Below are 19413 nucleotides of genomic sequence, written 5' to 3'. Positions count from 1 at the left end.
AGCAATTACAGGTTAAGGGTCTTGGCTCAAGGGCCCAGCAGAGTAGGATCTCGTTTGGCAGTGATGGGGATTCGAACCGGCAACCTTCTGGAAACCAGCGCAGATCCTTAGCCTCAGAGCCACCACTCCACCCCAGGCATCCCAGTAATCTAGCCAACTAAAAACAAAAGTGTGAACTAATTTCTCAGCCTTTTGCAATGTTATAAGAGGTCTAACCATGAAAAAATGCTGTCCTGGTAATCTGATTACTTTGTGATTTAAAATTCAGGTCAGAGTCAATAGTTACCCCTAAATTCTTTACCTCTGTCTTGACTTTTAATCCTAATGCATCAAGTTTATTTCTAACTAGCAAAATACCCGCGCTTCGCAGCGGAGAAGTAGTGTGTTAAAGAGGTTATGTAAACATATATATACATAAACATATATACATATATATATATACATATACACATCCACATATATATATACATATATCAACATATATATACACATACAGACACATATATACATATACATATTTGTATATCTACATATATATACACATATATACATATACTTATTTGTATATCTACATATATATACACATATATACATATACATATTTGTATATCTACATATATATATACACATATATACATATACATACATATCTATCTACATACATACACATATATCTATCTATCTATATATATATATATACACATACATACATATCTATCTCTATATATATATATATATATATATATATATATATATATATATATATATATATATATATATATACAGTGGTGTGAAAAACTATTTGCCCCCTTCCTGATTTCTTATTCTTTTGCATGTTTGTCACACAAAATGTTTCTGATCATCAAACACATTTAACCATTAGTCAAATATAACACAAGTAAACACAAAATGCAGTTTTTAAATGATGGTTTTTATTATTTAGGGAGAAAAAAAATCCAAACCTACATGGCCCTGTGTGAAAAAGTAATTGCCCCCTTGTTAAAAAATAACCTAACTGTGGTGTATCACACCTGAGTTCAATTTCCGTAGCCACCCCCAGGCCTGATTACTGCCACACCTGTTTCAATCAAGAAATCACTTAAATAGGAGCTGCCTGACACAGAGAAGTAGACCAAAAGCACCTCAAAAGCTAGACATCATGCCAAGATCCAAAGAAATTCAGGAACAAATGAGAACAGAAGTAATTGAGATCTATCAGTCTGGTAAAGGTTATAAAGCCATTTCTAAAGCTTTGGGACTCCAGCAAACCACAGTGAGAGCCATTATCCACAAATGGCAAAAACATGGAACAGTGGTGAACCTTCCCAGGAGTGGCCGGCCGACCAAAATTACCCCAAGAGCGCAGAGACGACTCATCCGAGAGGTCACAAAAGACCCCAGGACAACGTCTAAAGAACTGCAGGCCTCACTTACCTCAATTAAGGTCAGTGTTCACGACTCCACCATAAGAAAGAGACTGGGCAAAAACGGCCTTCATGGCAGATTTCCAAGACGCAAACCACTGTTAAGCAAAAAGAACATTAGGGCTCGTCTCAATTTTGCTAAGAAACATCTCAATGATTGCCAAGACTTTTGGGAAAATACCTTGTGGACTGATGAGACAAAAGTTGAACTTTTTGGAAGGCAAATGTCCTGTTACATCTGGCGTAAAAGGAACACAGCATTTCAGAAAAAGAACATCATACCAACAGTAAAATATGGTGGTGGTAGTGTGATGGTCTGGGGTTGTTTTGCTGCTTCAGGACCTGGAAGGCTTGCTGTGATAGATGGAACCATGAATTCTACTGTCTACCAAAAAATCCTGAAGGAGAATGTCCGGCCATCTGTTCGTCAACTCAAGCTGAAGCGATCTTGGGTGCTGCAACAGGACAATGACCCAAAACACACCAGCAAATCCACCTCTGAATGGCTGAAGAAAAACAAAATGAAGACTTTGGAGTGGCCTAGTCAAAGTCCTGACCTGAATCCAATTGAGATGCTATGGCATGACCTTAAAAAGGCGGTTCATGCTAGAAAACCCTCAAATAAAGCTGAATTACAACAATTTTGCAAAGATGAGTGCGCCAAAATTCCTCCAGAGCGCTGTAATAGACTCATTGCAAGTTATCGCAAACGCTTGATTGCAGTTATTGCTGCTAAGGGTGGCCCAACCAGTTATTAGGTTCAGGGGGCAATTACTTTTTCACACAGGGCCATGTAGGTTTGGATTTTTTTTTCTCCCTAAATAATAAAAACCATCATTTACAAACTGCATTTTGTGTTTACTTGTGTTATATTTGACTAATGGTTAAATGTGTTTGATAATCAGAAACATTTTGTGTGACAAACATGCAAAAGAATAAGAAATCAGGAAGGGGGCAAATAGTTTTTCACACCACTGTATATATATATATATATATATATATATATAGCTGATTACCCAGTGGATTCGCTCACTGAGTGCAAGAGAAAAAAATAAAATGTATGTATAAAATAAGTTTAATTGCCAAATTTATTTTTCCACAAATAAAGGGCACTTACAATAACATAGAAATCAATATAAACAACATTAACATCATTATCATATGAGAATATGAAGTAATATATAAGAAGCACATTGCATATAAATATAAATTATTAAACAGTAAAATGTTCTTCTATAATACGCTACCGTGGCTATTCGTTTGTCTGTCCAGGATTTTTAATCACCTGTAGCTCGCAAACCGTTTCACCTATTGACTTGAAATTTGGTACACATATACTACGTCACGTCTACTATTCGCTTTCCCACACATATGAACAAATATATATATATATATATATATATATATATATATATATATATATATATATATATATATATATATATATATATATATATATACACATACATATACACACACATACACATATATACATATACATACATAGTGCGTTGCAACACGGGCTGCGATTGTTACATGGGAGGGAGAGGACAAATCACAGCTTCCCGCTTTCTAATCGGGCTTGTGATTGCTGCTTTGACGGATGCCCAGATCCCACAGTATTTCCCCTTAGGAGAGGCGTTAGGCAAGTGTAATTGAATAGCGGTGCTGCAAGTTATTGCTCTTTTTATCTTTATTTTATTTTATTGTAGAGTCAACTCACAGCTGCGCGCACCAGTGCGTGCGTGGCGGATGCGTACGGCTGACGTTTTCATTGTCTACCACCTCCGCTAATCATTCTTGAGGCAGATTGAAGACTTAAGTGCCAGCTTAACTGAAAAATTAAAGAAAACATACTAAGTTTTAAAAAAAATCATTTTTAACGGGAAAAGATGCCGACGAAAGAAGAGAAGCAGCGGGACGCTAGGGTGAAGAGCTGCTCATTAAGCAGCAAGGCCATCAACCTCTGAGCAAACGAATGGTAAACGTACAGAGAAAGAGGATAAATACTATGAATGGTCATGTCAAGTATATTCACTCCACGTTATCGTGCAGTGCGCTGTTACTGGTATTTTGATAAAAGAATCTGAATAACATATAAGAAGCGTATAAATTATTAAACAGTAAAACATTAACATTTAAGAAGTAAAGATACATTGAGTACTACTGTAGTGCTTTCGGGTATAGTACATTTTTTGTTTGCCCATTACATGCATAAATGTATACATTTTTTGGTGTACCTACCCAAGAACACGCGACATGACCCGGCAGTTAAAAATTTATCGCTCCAGCAATTTTAACTCTGTTACAAAGTCATCTAATATGGTATTGCAAACGGCAGCGGGAGCGTTTCTATAAACTCAATTTAAACTTACTGTTTACACCGTGCTTTGAAGATGCATAGTATGCGACACGTGTTTCGCCGTAATTGTGGGCTCATCAGGAGTACACAGTCACTGCACTCCCTTACTGGAATCGATCCTCGGACGTAGAGGCGAAGCCCCTAACGTTGTGCTACGGCGTGTGGTTCGTTCATTTGACAGCATGTAGATCGGGGTAATTACATTGCAGGCATTCGTAGTCTGATTCACAATCTGATTGTATGGGTGGTTACCTACCAGGTAACGCTTGTGGTTGGTGAGCAAGTCGGCTAACTTCTGCCACGGTGCCCTCTTTCAGTTGCGAGAAGCAGATCATACAATGGTTGAAATAGTTAAATATATATAGCAAAATCACCGCGCTTCGCAGGGGCGAATATGGTATTGCAAACGGCAGCGTTTCTATAAACTTAATTTGAAGTTACGGTTTATACCGTGCTTTGTTTCATATTCTTTTCCTACTTTATCAATTGTGTAATGTGTTTTTTGAACAGGTTTGATTCATGGAAGTGATCACTCCTGCTGCGTTCAGTCACTTCACGTGAGCCGCTCTCTTGTGTGATGTTGCGATGTCCACGGGTTTATTTAATGTTAGCTAAGACCCGGCAGTTAAAAGTTTCTCGCTACAGCAATTTTAACTCTGTTACAAAGTGATGCAAACTGTCGTTTATACCTCGTGTCTTCTCATTAAACTTGTATCTCGCGAATATGGCATTGCAAACGGCAGCGGGAGCGTTTCTATAAAGTTAATTTAAGGTTAGGTTTATACCGTGCTTTTTTATACCTCGTGTCTTCTCATTAAACTTGTATCTCGCGAATATGGTATTGCAAACGGCAGCGGGAGCGTTTCTATAAAGTAAATTTACACTTACGGTTTACACCGTGCTTTTTTATACCTCGTGTCTTATGAAGATGCTTGTATGCGTCACTCACTCGCTTCTTATTGTTTCGCTGCCTTGTCAATTGTGTAATGAGTGTTTTCTTCAGCGCTCTTTGGGGCTCCTCCTTCTTTTCTAAGTACTGAGTTCACAGTCAGTTCACGTGATTACGTGGGAGGCGTGATGACGCGACACGCAACTCAGTCTCCTACGGCCATCTTGCTGCCTTCCATTACAGTATATGGACAAAAAAGAGGTTCCAGTTATGACCATTACGCGTATAATTTTGAAATGAAACCTGCCTAACTTTTGTAAGTAAGCTGTAAGGAATGAGCCTGCCAAATTTCAGCCTTCCACCTACACGGGAAGTTGGAGAATTAGTGATGAGTCAGTCAGTCAGTCAGTCAGTGAGTGAGTCAGTCAGTCAGTCAGTGAGGGCTTTGCCTTTTATTATTATAGATAACCTCATTATATCCATTTTTGCCAATCACTAAAATTTCTGTTTTCTCTTTATTTAGTTTGAGAAAATTACCACTCACCCATTCAGAAACACAAGTAAGACATTGGGGTCAGTGAATCAAGAGAGTCGGGGTCATCAGGCGCTATTGTGAATTTCCCCTTGGGATTAATAAAGTATCTATCTATCTATCTATCTATCTATCTATCTATCTATCTATCTATCTATCTATCTATCTATCTATCTATCTATCTATCTATCTATCTATCTATCTATCTATCTATCTATTGATAAATACAGCTGTGTGTCATCGGCAGAGCTGTGGTAGCTCACATTATGCCTTGAGATAATCTGACCTAACAGAAGCATGTACATTGAAAAGAGCAGCAGACCCAGGATAGACAACATATCAGGACTACATGGTTCCTTGATATGCTATATAGGAGCATCCCTGAGCGACACTACCTGTCCGTACACCTGTAAGGCATGCTAGGTACTGATATTCCAGGAGGTGGCCTGGTTGGGACCTGTGGGTGCTGCCAGGGGGTGAAGAAAGGATTCATTATAACTACTTTGTGAGACTTCCATTTGAAAGTCCCTCTGCGCGATGCGGTCCAGATCTAATTATGCAGATCCAGATCGTCTGGATGACTTTGATGTATGCAAGGATGATACCAGTTCAGCGCGAAGACAATTCTTCATGTCGTCAGTTCGCACACTTCTCGATTTTTCGGGTGATTTTCTATGCTAATAAACTTAATAAGTTATAGCGTAATGAAAATTCACAGTGAATGCACAGTGAGAGACTGAACACGTGTGGAAATCTTCGGAAGGGAAACTGGCTTGTTCGTCACCCAAGTGTGTGGTTGTGAACAGATGCAAAAGTTTGGCAAACTTTTTGGTCGTAACCCGATTTGTATGTGTTCCGGACGTTTGTGACCCGAAGTTCCACCGTATATTGGGCTGGAAACACAAAGAACAAACCTTAACCTGGAGTCCTGTGTGCAGTTTTGGTCTCCAGGCTAGAAAAAATGACATAGCAGCACTAGAAAATGTCCAGAGAACAGTGACTAGGCTGAATCCAGGGCTACAGGGGATGAGTGATGAGGAAAGATTAAAAGAGCTGAGCCTTAAGGAGATGAAGAGGAGACCTGACTGAAGTGTACAAAATGATGAAGGGAATTAGTGCAGTGGATCGAGACGGTGACTTTAAAATGAGTTCATCAAAAAACACAGGGACAAATGTAAAGGTCACCATATGAGAAGGACTTAGGAGTCACAGTGGACTCTAAGCTATCAACTGCCAGACAGTGTTCAGAAGCCATTAAGAAGACTAATAGAATGTCAGGTTATATAAGGCCTTGATGTGTGGAGTACAAGTCCAAGGAGGTTCTGCTCAAGCTTTATAACCCACTGGAGGGGCCTTATCTGGAGTTCTGTGTGCAGTTTTAGTCTCCAGGCTACATAAAGGACATAGCAGCACTAGAGAAAGACCAGAGAAGAGCAACTAGGCTACAGGGGCTGATCAATGAGGAAAGTTTAAAAGGGCTGAGCCATAAGAAGATTAAAAGGACACCTGACTGATGTGTTTAAAATAATCAAGGGAATTAGTCCAGTGGATTGAGACGATTACTTTAAATTGAGTTCATCAAGAACAAGGGAACACAGTTGGAAACTTGTTAAGGGTAAATTTCGCACAAGCATTAGGAAGTTTTTCTTCACTTAAAGAACTGCAGACACATATAATAAGTGACCAAGTAGTGTGGTAGAGCGTAGGACTTTAGGGAATTTTAAAATTTGACTTGATATTATTTTAGAAGAATTAGGAGGATAGGACTGGCAAGCTTTGTTAGGCTGAAAGAGCTGAGCCTTTACAGTTTAAGCAAAATATGATTAAGAGGAGAACTGACTGAATTGTTTAAAATTATGAGGGGAATTATTCCAGTGGATCGAGACTGCAACTTGAAAATGAGTTCATCAACAATATGGGGACACATGTAGAGTACACCTTATGAGAAGGATTTAGTAGTCATAGTGGACTTGTCACTATCAACTGCCAGACAGTGTTCAGAATTCATAAAGAAGGCTGACAGAATGTCAGGTTATATAGCGCCTTGATATGTGGAGTACAAGTCACAGGAGGTTCTGCTCAAGTCTTTATAACACACTGGTGAGGCCTCATCTGGAGTCCTGTGTGCATTCTGGGTCTCCAGGCTAGAAAAAGGACATAACAGCACTAGAAAAAGTCCAGAGAAGAGCGACTAGGCTGATTCAGAGCTACAGGAGATGAGTTATGAGGAAAGATGAAAAAAAGAGCCGAGCCTTATGAAGATGAAGAGGAGACCTGACTGAATTGTTTAAAATGATGAAGGGAATTAGTCCAGTGGATCGAGACGGTGACTTTAAAATGAGTTCATCAAGAACACAGGGACAGAGTTGGAAACTTGTGAAGGGGAAATTTCCCACAAACATTAGGAAGTTTTTCTTCACACAGAGAACCACAGACACTTGGAATAAGTGACCAAGTAGTGAGGTAGACTGTGACTTTAGGGATCTTCAAAACTCGCCTTAATGTTATTTTAGAAGAATTAATTTGATAGGACAGGTGAGCTTTGTTCAGATGAATGGCCTGCCCTTGTCTAGATTGTTCAAAATGACCTAATATTAACCCTTAAACCACTATAGTTGGTCAGTCAGTCAGTCATTGTCCAACCCACTATATCCTAACACAGGGTCACGGGGGTCAGCTGGAGTCAATCCCAGCCAACACAGGGCGCATGGCAGGAACAAATCCCGGGCAGGGCGCCAGCCCACCACAGGGCACACACACACCCACACAATAGGGACAATTTAGGATCGCCAATGCACCTAACCTGCATGTCTTCGGACTGTAGGAGGAAACCGGAGAACCCGGAGGAAACCCACGCAGACACAGGGAGAACATAACGCAGGGAGGTCCCGGGAAGCGAACCCAGGTCTCCTTACTGCGCTGCGCCACCGTGCTATAGTTGGTTCCCAGTGCAATTTGCCAACATGATGGAGCCGAGTATATTCGGACACAAACATCCATTGAACACCACAACCGGCTATAGTCACTTCCCAGTGCAATTTGCCAGCGCACAGAGCTGATCTGTCCGTGCCGTACATTCGTTGAGCAGACAGCACATGACCACTGGCGCCCCCTGCAGCACTTCAGCGTTACTGTCCCTGGGATTGAGCCGCTGCACTAGACTGGCCTGCAAGTATTAGCGTTGGCCTCTGTGTGCTTGCGTGCAGCCAGTTCAAGTGCAGTTGGCTCAGTGATTTACTGAATTTCATCAATGGCGTCAGTTGCTCCTTGTACGTATAATAACAGATTGTAGCCATAGTTTTTTTTTAAATATAGTTTTTACAGTTCATTAGCAGTGTGTAAAATGATCCGTGTTGAAGTAATTGTGATGCTCTTTGCCTGAAAAAAATAGGTGTTCCGTTAAAGTTTCACTTTTTCTTGGTGAATTGTGACGTTTCCTTAAAAAGTGCAGCAAAATTAGTATTTGGCGTCCAGGGGTACATTAACCCCCATGTGTGTGGCAGTTTAAGGGCTAATGATAATAAATGCTTGCTTTCGAGTTTCAGGCTGATCGAGAACTCCTTCTGCCATTAGAGTCGGGTGCAGATACATCTCTGTTTATTACGTCCTGACCAGAAGGGGCGTGGCCTCCTCCAGGCACTGTGGGCGGGGTCACATGCCTTGACTGAGGTTCTTCTTTCTCAGTGTTGCAGGTTGAAAAGAAATGGCAGTAAGTGTCAGCCGAGCCTTTCCATTCTGGGTGGTATCGCTTACCTTGCCTGAGCCCTGAAGGTGCTCCCCAGGCATACATGTGTGATGACACACACACTCCAAACTGGTCAGGATTTGAACCTAGGATTTGGATTTCTCAGGTAGCTGCACTGACCACTATGCCACAGCAGTACTAATCTTATCGATCTTAAAGGTGCTGGTCAATTCCTGTAATAATCAAAGCAGGTTTACCTTAAAGGGTTTTGAGGATTGAGTGTGCTGCGTGCGGTTGTATGATCAGCAGTGCTTGTCCATGTGCGGGTGAGTATTTTTTTTTTTTTTTTTTTAACGGCGGGGAAAATTGCATTTTTTTTTAGATGACTGTCAAGATTGCAAGCAGCTTTTTCTTCTAGATTTTGGAGCTCTTTCTTAGATAAGAGCAACAAGATTAATGCCTGGGTTGGAAGGACTGGATTATGAAAATAGATTGGTACAGCTAAACCTCTATAGTCTTGAGAGAAGAAGATTAAGGAGGGATTTAATAGAAACTTTTAAATTCATGAAGGATATTTATCAAGGTTACATTTTTTTTTCTCACTGGATATGGACAGTTAGACTACAATTGTCAGAAGCCAAGGAAAGGAGGTTAAAAATAAAAGGATCTTATAAACTGTAAACTCTAATAGATGTTCGCTATTGGAACGTGTCTTGTTTTTTCTTTTCATGATTCCCAAAGCTGCTCGAAACCTATTGCAAGTTTTTGTGAGCCCTTCTTATATCCACAAAGGAAAGAAAAATCAAAAAAATAATCCCAGACATAATTTAAAATTAATTCATAATCCAAACCTGTGTGCGGAACCTTCTTGCTTAGTCCAATCCGTGGTTATTTGAGGGGGAAGGCAGAGTGTATCCTGGGAGTATTGCTCATAGGTAAATGTTACTGGTCAAAGGTTGATCTTTGATGGCTCGTGAGAATTTAAAGAGATTCTCATTTATGTTTCATTCAAGAATCAGCTTTCTAACAGATGTTTCTCTTAAAAGGAAAGAAAGAAAAAGCGTTAGACAAAAAGGAGACATGAGGGGCAACTGAAGTAAAAGGAGTCAAAGTTGAGAATTTGGTTTGAAAAGCATGTTATATTTCATGAGATATCTTTCTGGTCTTGTACTATTCTCTTTCAAGACTTCATATTTTTTACTTATTACGGGACTGATGCCCATAACTAAAGTGACATGCAACACCTGAGATACGACTGGTGACATCTCATTTGTTTTTCGAATTGTAGCACAGGCAGATGAATTGACTTCCTCATAGTTACATGGTGTAAGAAGTGGGATTTAACATTTGAATCCCTGCAGCCTAGGAAAAAAGTCGTAATGCTGGGCCACCTTAAATTCCCTCGCACCTTGTCATCGGCATCTTTTGTTTTGCAAATGTGTCAATCAGCACAAGCAGCAAGCAACCAACGCCGCCGAAATTCTTAGAGCTCCAGTCTGTTTATCTGGGTGTGAGGTGCCTGGAGTTGTATCGGGTAAATAATACATCGTTATTTGGAATACATGTGTGTTCCGTGTCTACAACGATCTGGGTAAGTGTTGGATGAAAGGAAATGTAGTTATGTTGAACACATAACTAAAACAGAAACGTTTGTCATGTTATAATAATGACCAAATGCTGATGTGACTTGTATAATGTGTCAAGACTGAAGTCCAAATATCAAATGAACATTTTCACAAAAGGTATAACAAAACAAGTGCGCTTCTGTTCAAGAATATAACCAAAGGAAAAGAAATCATTCAATTTACATGTTGCTGTCAATGTGTAAAAACTGAAGCCCAACTATCAATCTGTGCAGAGGTAAGAAATGCCGCCTCATAATCAAAAGGTTAGCAGTTTGAACCCGGGTTCTTCCTGTTAGTGAGCTGCTATTATTATTACTTTTCTTCTTCTTCTCCATCTTCTCTCGGCTGCTCTCCGTTAAGGGTCGCCACAGCGGCTCATCTTTTTCCATATATTCCTGTCCTTATTCTCTTGCTCTGTCACCCCCATCACCTGCATGTCCTCTCTCCCCACATCCATAAACCTTCTCTTAGTCCTTCCTCTGTTCCTCTTACCTGGCAGCTCTATCTTTAGAACCCTTCTCTCAATATACCGAGCATCTCTCCTCTGTACATGTCCAAACTAACATCTATCTATCTATCTATCTATCTATCTATCTATCTATCTATCTATCTATCTATCTATCTATCTATCTATCTATCTATCTATCTATCTATTGTCACACACGTGCAATTAGGAGGCAGTCAAAGAGCCTAAAGGTGAGTGACCTATCACGAGATATGGGTGTCACGTGGTACTTACCTGGATCTCTTCTTTCCACAGAAATCGCGAAGAAAAATAATTGCCTCCGCTTCCGGGTATCAAAATGGCTGCGACTACGTCACTTCCGGCCATCATCAATGACATCACTTCCGGCTCTTCAAGATCACATCACTCCCAACTCACTGCAATGACGTTACTTCCGGTTCTTGTTCCTAACGTCACTTCATGCCAACCATTTCCTTTTCCCATAATTGTTTCTGTATTTAAATTATCATTTTCTCAAAGTAAAACTGTCAATTGTATTTTCAAATTGAGGACTTTTGATCTGTTTTTTTCATATATTGTCTTAAGGCAATATACAGGGACAGTACCCAAACCTTTTTCTTGTCTTTTGACTTGTTTTCTCGGGATATTCCCACACTGTCTATCTATCTATCTATCTATCTATCTTGAATCCCTGCAGCCTAGGGAAAAAGTCGTAATGCTGGGCCACCTTAAATTCCCTCGCACCTCGTCATCGGCATCTTTTGTTTTGCAAATGTGTCAATCAGCACAAGCAGCAAGCAGCCTGCTATCCTAACCCCCCAACCAACGCCGCCGAAATTCTTAGAGCTCAAGTCTGTTTATCTGGGTGTGAGGTGCCTGGAGTGGTATTGGGTAAATAATATATTGTTATTTAGAATACATATATTTCATGTGTGTTCCATGTCTTGGATGATAGGAAATGAGAGGCAAGAAATGATGAACACATAACTAAAACAGAAACGTTTTTCATGTTATAATAATGACAAAATGCTGATGTGACGTGTATAATGTGTCAAGACTGAAGTCCAAATATCAAATGAACATTTTCACAAAAGGTATAACAAAACAAGTGCACTTCTGTTCAAGAATATAACCAAAGGAAAAGAAATCATTCAATTTACATGTTGCTGTCAATGTGTAAAAACTGAAGCCCAACTATCAATCGGTGCAGAGGTAAGAAATTCTGCCTCATAATCAAAAGGTTGGCGGTTTGAACCCGGGTTCTTCCTGTTAGTGAGCTGCTATTATTATTACTTTTCTTCTTCTTCTTCTCCTTCTTCTCTCGGCTGCTCCCGTTAATGGTCGCTACAGCGGCTCATCTTCTTCCATATATTCCTGTCCTTGTTCCCTTGCTCTGTCACCCCCATCACCTGCATGTCCTCTCTCCTCACATCCATAAACCTTCTCTTAGTCCTTTCTCTTTTCTTCTTACCTGGTAGCTCTATCTTTAGCACCCTTCTTTCAATATACCGAGCATCTCTCCCTATGCACATGTCCAAACCAACGGCTTTGTCTCCCAACCTGAGCTGACCCCCTAATATCCTCATTTCTAATCCTGTTCATCCTTGTCACACCCAATGCAAATCTTAGCATCTTTAACTCTGCCACCTCCACCCTTAAAAGTTTCAAGCTGCCTGTACAAATATTTTAAAATCACCAAAAATATAACATTATGAATTTCAGTATTTGAAAAACACAGTGCATTTTAATGTATTTTCTTTGCCTGAAAAGTTTGTTGCTTTGACATTCATTATCTTCAGGAAATTTTAGAGATCAATTATTTTCATATCCTGTTGCTTTTTCTTTCACTGGGCTTCAATCACTCCATGCAGCGGTAATTACAGGACTGGGACACTGGGGCAGAGAAAGCTAACAGTAGTCCTGTTTTTATCAAGTCAGAAAAATAAAAATTATAGTGTGCATTGGATATTTGTAAATAACAAGTTCCATTTCTGTCGTTAAGTAGAATTATCCATAGCTTATTAAAGCTTTATTTTAGGACTTGCTTTTAACAAGGGGCGCAGTGGTAGCGCTGGTGCCTTTGAATTAAGTAGACTAGAGATTGCGTCCCTGCATAGAGTTTGTATGTTCTTCCCATGTCCTCTTGATGCCCCGGTTTCCTCTCACTGTCCAAAGACATGGAGTTTAGTTGAATTGTCGATGCTAAATTGGCCCTAATGTGTGTTTGATGTGTGTATGTGTGTTTGGCCTACAATGGGCTAGCGCCCCATCCAGGGTTTCTTCCTGCCTTGCACCCTGTGTTTGGTTAAGTGGGTTTTAAAATGACATGACATCACTTTTAATAAGGGTGACACAGTGCTTGGTGCTTCTGCCACACTAATAATGATGATGATAATAATTTTCATTTATATAGCATTTTGAAATACTCCATTAACACAAAACATGCTACAAATACTATATATATATTGTGGAAGATCAGCCCCAGAACACAGACAGGCACACACCGAGGGTACCTAAAAGCACACGTTTATTTACAGTTTGTCCACACAACACACAGTGTCCCTGCACCAAACACACTCTTTCACGGGCCCTCCAATGGTCCTGCACCACCTCCGCTCCTCTCCACCAAGCTCTGTACTCTTCCTCCTGACTCCAACTCTCGACTAGAGGGAGACGGCCCCTTTTATTCTCACCTGTTGCAGAGCCTCTCACCTCTCTGATTGACTTCCTGCAGCACTTCCTGGTGTGGCAGAAGTGCAACATGAGCACCAGGAAGCCCTCCAGGTGTCCCCGGTATTCCTTCTGCCAGGACCTCCGAGTGTGGCAGAAGTACAGTGGAACCTCTAGATACGAGTTTAATTCGTTCCAGCACTGAGCTTGTATAGCGAAATTCTCGTATCTAGAACAAACTTCCCCAATGAAAATAATGGAAATCCAGTTAATCCGTTCCGCACCCCAAAAATATTAACATAAAAATCAATTTTCCTAACAAATAACACTGATAAATAATATATACTGTAGTCTACCTTTAATAAATAACACTGGTAAATAATATAACTGATTATTAAAAGAATCAAAACAGGTGTCGAAAGTGCAGTAGAGCATTCAATAAATCTTTAAATAAATAATCCTTAAAACAGTTGTGAAGTGGAGGTTTAAAATACACAAGAATAACAATCCTTTAACACGAGGTTAAAACGTCAACAGGAAGCAGTCTTTAAAAAACAGATGACAATCCCCGGTGCTTCTTCTCTGTTAGTGTCAGCATCTCACCTGCTTCTCCCATGCAGGCTCTGCAACATGCGAGACACTCTTAATGCAGCTGACCTTCTCTACACCGTCCTGCTTCAGCTGTTTGGCTCGCCTGTTCAGCTCACTGTTCAGCTCCACGCGAGCCTGCACACGCGAGCTCTCCCGCACCGACTTCCTACTACTGCTGCTTCCTGCCTCCTCCTGCCTCCTCCTGCAACCTCCGTTCTCTCTCCTCTCCTTTCTTTTCTTTTACTTCTTCTCCCCCTTAACCGGCTCGCGCTTCTCTATATATGCGGGGAGGACATGACAGCTGCAGCCCATCAGCCACAGGAACAATCATGGATGTGGGCAGTTTCCCGCCTGAGCACTTAGGTGAAAAACGCAGACACCGCAGATCGCCCTGCGGCTCGCTACTGCTACCACGCCCCCTGGCTAAGCCGCGAGCTATACCCACAGCCTGGCTCGTGGCTCATTACACGAGCCAATGCTCATATTTAGATCTGAATTTTTCGCTCATACTTTCCTCGTATCTTGAATTTCTCGTATACAGAGGTGATCGTATCTCGAGGTTCCACTGTACTAGCATCCGAGGCCACACAATTGACCTCCGATGACGTCACTCCCAGTTCAGGCTCACTTGTTATTTAACTTGTCACGTTATTTCCAGTCCCGCCTCTGATGATGTCACCCTGGTCCCGCTTCTGATATTGTGACTTCCGGTCCCGTCTCTGATGACAACACTTCCTGCACCGCCTCTGGTGACATCATTTCCTACACTGGTCTTTAAAGCTGCCATCTTGTCTCTATACCGGCAGTTCAGTTGTGGACTTCGATCTGTAAAGATCTGTGTGCTAAATCCTAACCATTTGTAGCCAGGACATAATATACGGGTGGCTGCCCCAAACCTTTTACATTATCTATCTATCTATCTATCTATCTATCTATCTATCTATCTATCTATCTATCTATCTATCTATCTATCTATCTATCTATCTATCTATCTATCTATCTATCTGTTATATGAAACCTTTTACATTATGTATCTATCTATCTTATATAGTTCCTTTCACTCTATCTATCTATCTATCTATCTATCTATCTATCTATCTATCTATCTATCTATCTATCTATCTATCTATCTACTCAAGATAGTTATCAGTTTTTTTGAAATATGAATTAATATTCTCAATTTTTCTTTTTTCTTTCCACATAATACGCTACATGTACATTTTATTTACTTATTAATGAAACTTAAATAGATTGTTTAGTGACCCTGCTTGTGTTTGGGAGGGCATGTTGACACTTTTTTCCTTCCGGTTTGCGTCAGGTCTCAACAGACGGGTTCCTGCCTTGTACCTGCTGTGACTGGGGTGGACTAGAATTCACATCAGCCTGAATTGGATTCACTGGGATTATAATGGATGAAATGGTTATTCTGCATTTGTAATGACTCACTTTCTTTTTTTTTTTTTCTAAAGAATCTACACCTACATCTTATTAAAAAGGGAATTCAAAATTGAAAACTCTACCCTTGATTTAGTTTCAGTAAATGCTGTCGCGTATTTGTGAAAACATTCCAAATGATCATCTTATGCATACAATTGCTTGCCAACATGCAGGATTCCATGCGTCTTAAGGTGCACTCAGCCATACGGTAGAGAAATTGCTTAGCTCTTGATGCGGTGCAGCACAAAACCTGTAATGGGCCCTGGTGCTCTGGGCTGATAGCACAGCCTTATTTTGTCTCCAAGGAGTTACTTGAACAAACTTCTTGAAGGAAGAAAAAATGAAATGAAGCAGATTACCTGAAGTTCTTTTTACCTCCTACAAATCAGTGCACCTTACAAATGCTGCATATAAAGTTATTCTCTTATTTGTGTCTTTCTTTCTTTTGTTTTTTATTCCTAATTTCTTTTTGATTTAATGGTGATCCTCTCTAGTCTGTTGGTGTAGCCACCTCACTGTCTTTTTAATTGTATTGTCACCGTCCCTTTCTCCTCACGTGATGTTGTCCCCTACTCTTCCTGATGTTTCTTACTTCCTTTCAATAATAAATGCTTCTCCTAAAGATCAGCCCTAAGACTATAAGTTTACAGAGCTTGAGTAACGAGTGAGCATTTGAGGTAAGTACAGTGGATTCAGAAAGTACACAGACCCCTTCACTTTCTACTCACTTTATTGTGTTGTCACCCAGGCACATCGGAGAATCTCCTCACTGGCTCGATCGAGGTAAGTAATAACCCATGGAGGTGAGAGAGGGGGGTGCTGTCTCCTCCGGTCCTTCCACAATAATTGCATTCCCGGCCAGTGGATTCCAATCCAGTGCTTGAAACATTTCGAGGAGAATTAAATCAATCAGGATGCAACTGAGAACAATTTGGACTGCCGCAGCAAAAAGGTTCTGAATCCTTTTCTGAAGGAGAGATTTCAGCTTCGACACACAATAACAACTAAAAATAAAACACTAAGACACAATTCTCCTTCTTCCTCCAAGAGTGTAGCCCACTGTCTCCCAACTCTAACTCAATCCAAATGAGCCAGCAGTCTTTCCTTTAATGCTGACCTGGGAATTGCTTCTGGTCTCTTGTCCCAGTCATCTGGCATACTTCCGGTTCATGGGGAAACCAAGGCAGTCCTCCCCCAACAGGACCCCGAAGACCCCAACAGGGTTGTGTTTTGCCAAACTCCATTTCCCATGCAACCCTGCAGGTGCCCTAATTGGGTTTAGCCCCTGAGGAACACTGCCACCTGCCGTGTTGGGGGGGAATGACCTGCTCCTGGTGACTCCATTCTCCCAGTCCTTTCATTATGGCCTCCTGGCTGGATATGAAAACGGGTTCGGTGGCAACTGGGTGACAGTCAACTCGGCGAAAAGACAACTCGGCAAAAGACAACCCTAGGGATTTTCCGGTGCCCTACGTTGTCATTTAAATATCGTTAAAAAATCTCTTTGAACCTAACTATTACCTAACTGGTAACGGATGTCGCCAAGTTGTATTTCGCCAAGTTGTTTCTTCGCCGAATTGTCTTTCCCTGAATTGTCTGTCGCCCAGTTGCGTTTTCGCCGATTTGTCTGTCGCCCAGAATGATGAAACTGTCTGTTATCTTGGCCAGGATGCCTGTCTTTCCTCCTGGGCATGGTGTTGCCTTCTATGCATTATATATGCTTTAGGACAGGAGTGTTGAAATCCAGTCCTGGATGGCCGCACTGGCTGCAGGTTTTCATTCTAACGATCATCTTAATTAGTGAGCTGCTAATTAACTTCTTTTGCCTTAGTTTCAATTAACTTGACTCAGGCCCCTTAGTTGTCTCTTTTTCCTTAATTAGCAGCCAAACAATAATGAGACACAAAACGAGCCGCCTCATGACCAGCTCACCTGTGCCCATCACACAATATCTGAAAAATAAAGAAAGGTGAAGGTCTCAGTAAAGATGATCTCCCAGGTCACCAAAACATTTTGAAAATCAGAAAATCAACAATTTTGGAAATGTCTGCCGTGGCAGAATGTGAGCAGACAAAAAGCCCTGAAATTAAATAATGAGTTTAATTAACAGCAAGAATCAACTTCTAATTAAGAAATTGGATGGGGTTTGAAGACTCAATTTAGCTGGTCATCTGTTGGCTCCTTTAACGTCTCATTTCTGTTTGGCTGCCATTTAATGAAGAAAGGAATCAATTCAGAGGACTGAATCATTAAAAACGGGGCTGTTAAAATGAATGGAAAAGGAGTTAATTAGCAGTGAAAACTGACTACTGATTAGGAAAAGAGGTAGAATGAAAACCTGCAGCCATTGACCCGGAGTTGGACACCCCTGCTTTAGGACATGTTTCATTCTCATGGAGTGGTATAAAAAGTCCATCCATCCATCCATTTTCCAACCCGCTGAATCCAAACACAGGGTCACGGGGGTCTGCTGGAGCCAATCCCAGCCAACACAGGGCACAAGGCAGGAACCAATCCCGGGCAGGGTGCCAACCCACCGCAGGACACACACAAACACACCCACACACCAAGCACACACTAGGGCCAATTTAGAATCGCCAGTCCACCTAGGTATAAAAAGTCTCATCTTATATTTACCCAATGATTTCAATAAATTCTACATATGCATAGCTTGCTCATTATAAATTGTGTTTATGTATCTAAAAATGTTAAATTCCAGTACAATCTGTGTGCACTCAGGGTGGTACTATATACTGTCATAGCAAGTGGAATATTCAGTCATTCCTTCCCTTTCTGAAACCCTGAGGTGAAATGATATAAATAATAGAAATTGAAGATTAAACTTTAAACACTGTCTCTTTATCTGTGGCAGTACTGAGCAGCTTTAATCCAGATGGAGCAAATAATCTGTAAAACAGCAGTGCTGTGGCAGACTTTCCTACATAGCTGCGTCTACATAAATGCAATAGACTTGGAGATTCAGTCCTGGGAAAGTCAGTGTCAGTATTTGGTGTGACAGACATGTTATATTCTGTTTGCTTCTCATTTCTAGCTGAAACTAACAGAAGAAACTGACTTTGATGTTCTCGTGAATGACACAAGTTTGGAAATAACTGATTTTTTTACCTTCCAGTAACACGTGTGGTGGTTGGCCGGGACTCTTGCCTGGCCGGGACACCTCCATGCTAGGAGGACCAGGGGAACAAGCATAGCCAGAGCGTTACCTTCCCCAGAGTACTAGATGGCAGCCACCTTGCGTTGCAGTGGTGCCTTGGATAGATAGATAGATAGATAGATAGATAGATAGATAGATAGATAGATAGATAGATAGATAGATAGATAGATAGATAGATAGATAGATAGATAGATAGATACTTTATTAATACCAAGGGTAAATTCACAATTTTCCACATGCCTTGGACTCCTGCAGGGCTTCATGGGAGTTGGACTTAGGTGCAGCCCCTGTTGGGACCCGTGGGTGCCACCAGGGGGTGCTGCAGCGTGTGCTGAGCCCTTATGGGCAGCTCTTCCGACACACCTGGAAGTGCTGCCGGAAATAGGTCATCAAACACCTGTAGCACTTCCGGGTGCCTTATATAAGGGGCCAGCAGACACTACTCAGTGAGCAAGAGTCGGGAGGAGGAAGACAAAGGAGTGGAGGAGGAAAAGAAAGAAAAGGAGAAGGAAAAAGAATTGGTTTATTGTGAGCTGTGCTTACTTGGACTGTGTTTA

This window comes from Erpetoichthys calabaricus, chromosome 15 (genome assembly GCF_900747795.2).
Source record: "Erpetoichthys calabaricus chromosome 15, fErpCal1.3, whole genome shotgun sequence".
NCBI lineage: Eukaryota > Metazoa > Chordata > Cladistia > Polypteriformes > Polypteridae > Erpetoichthys > Erpetoichthys calabaricus.
This window is presented reverse-complemented; position numbering follows the sequence as displayed.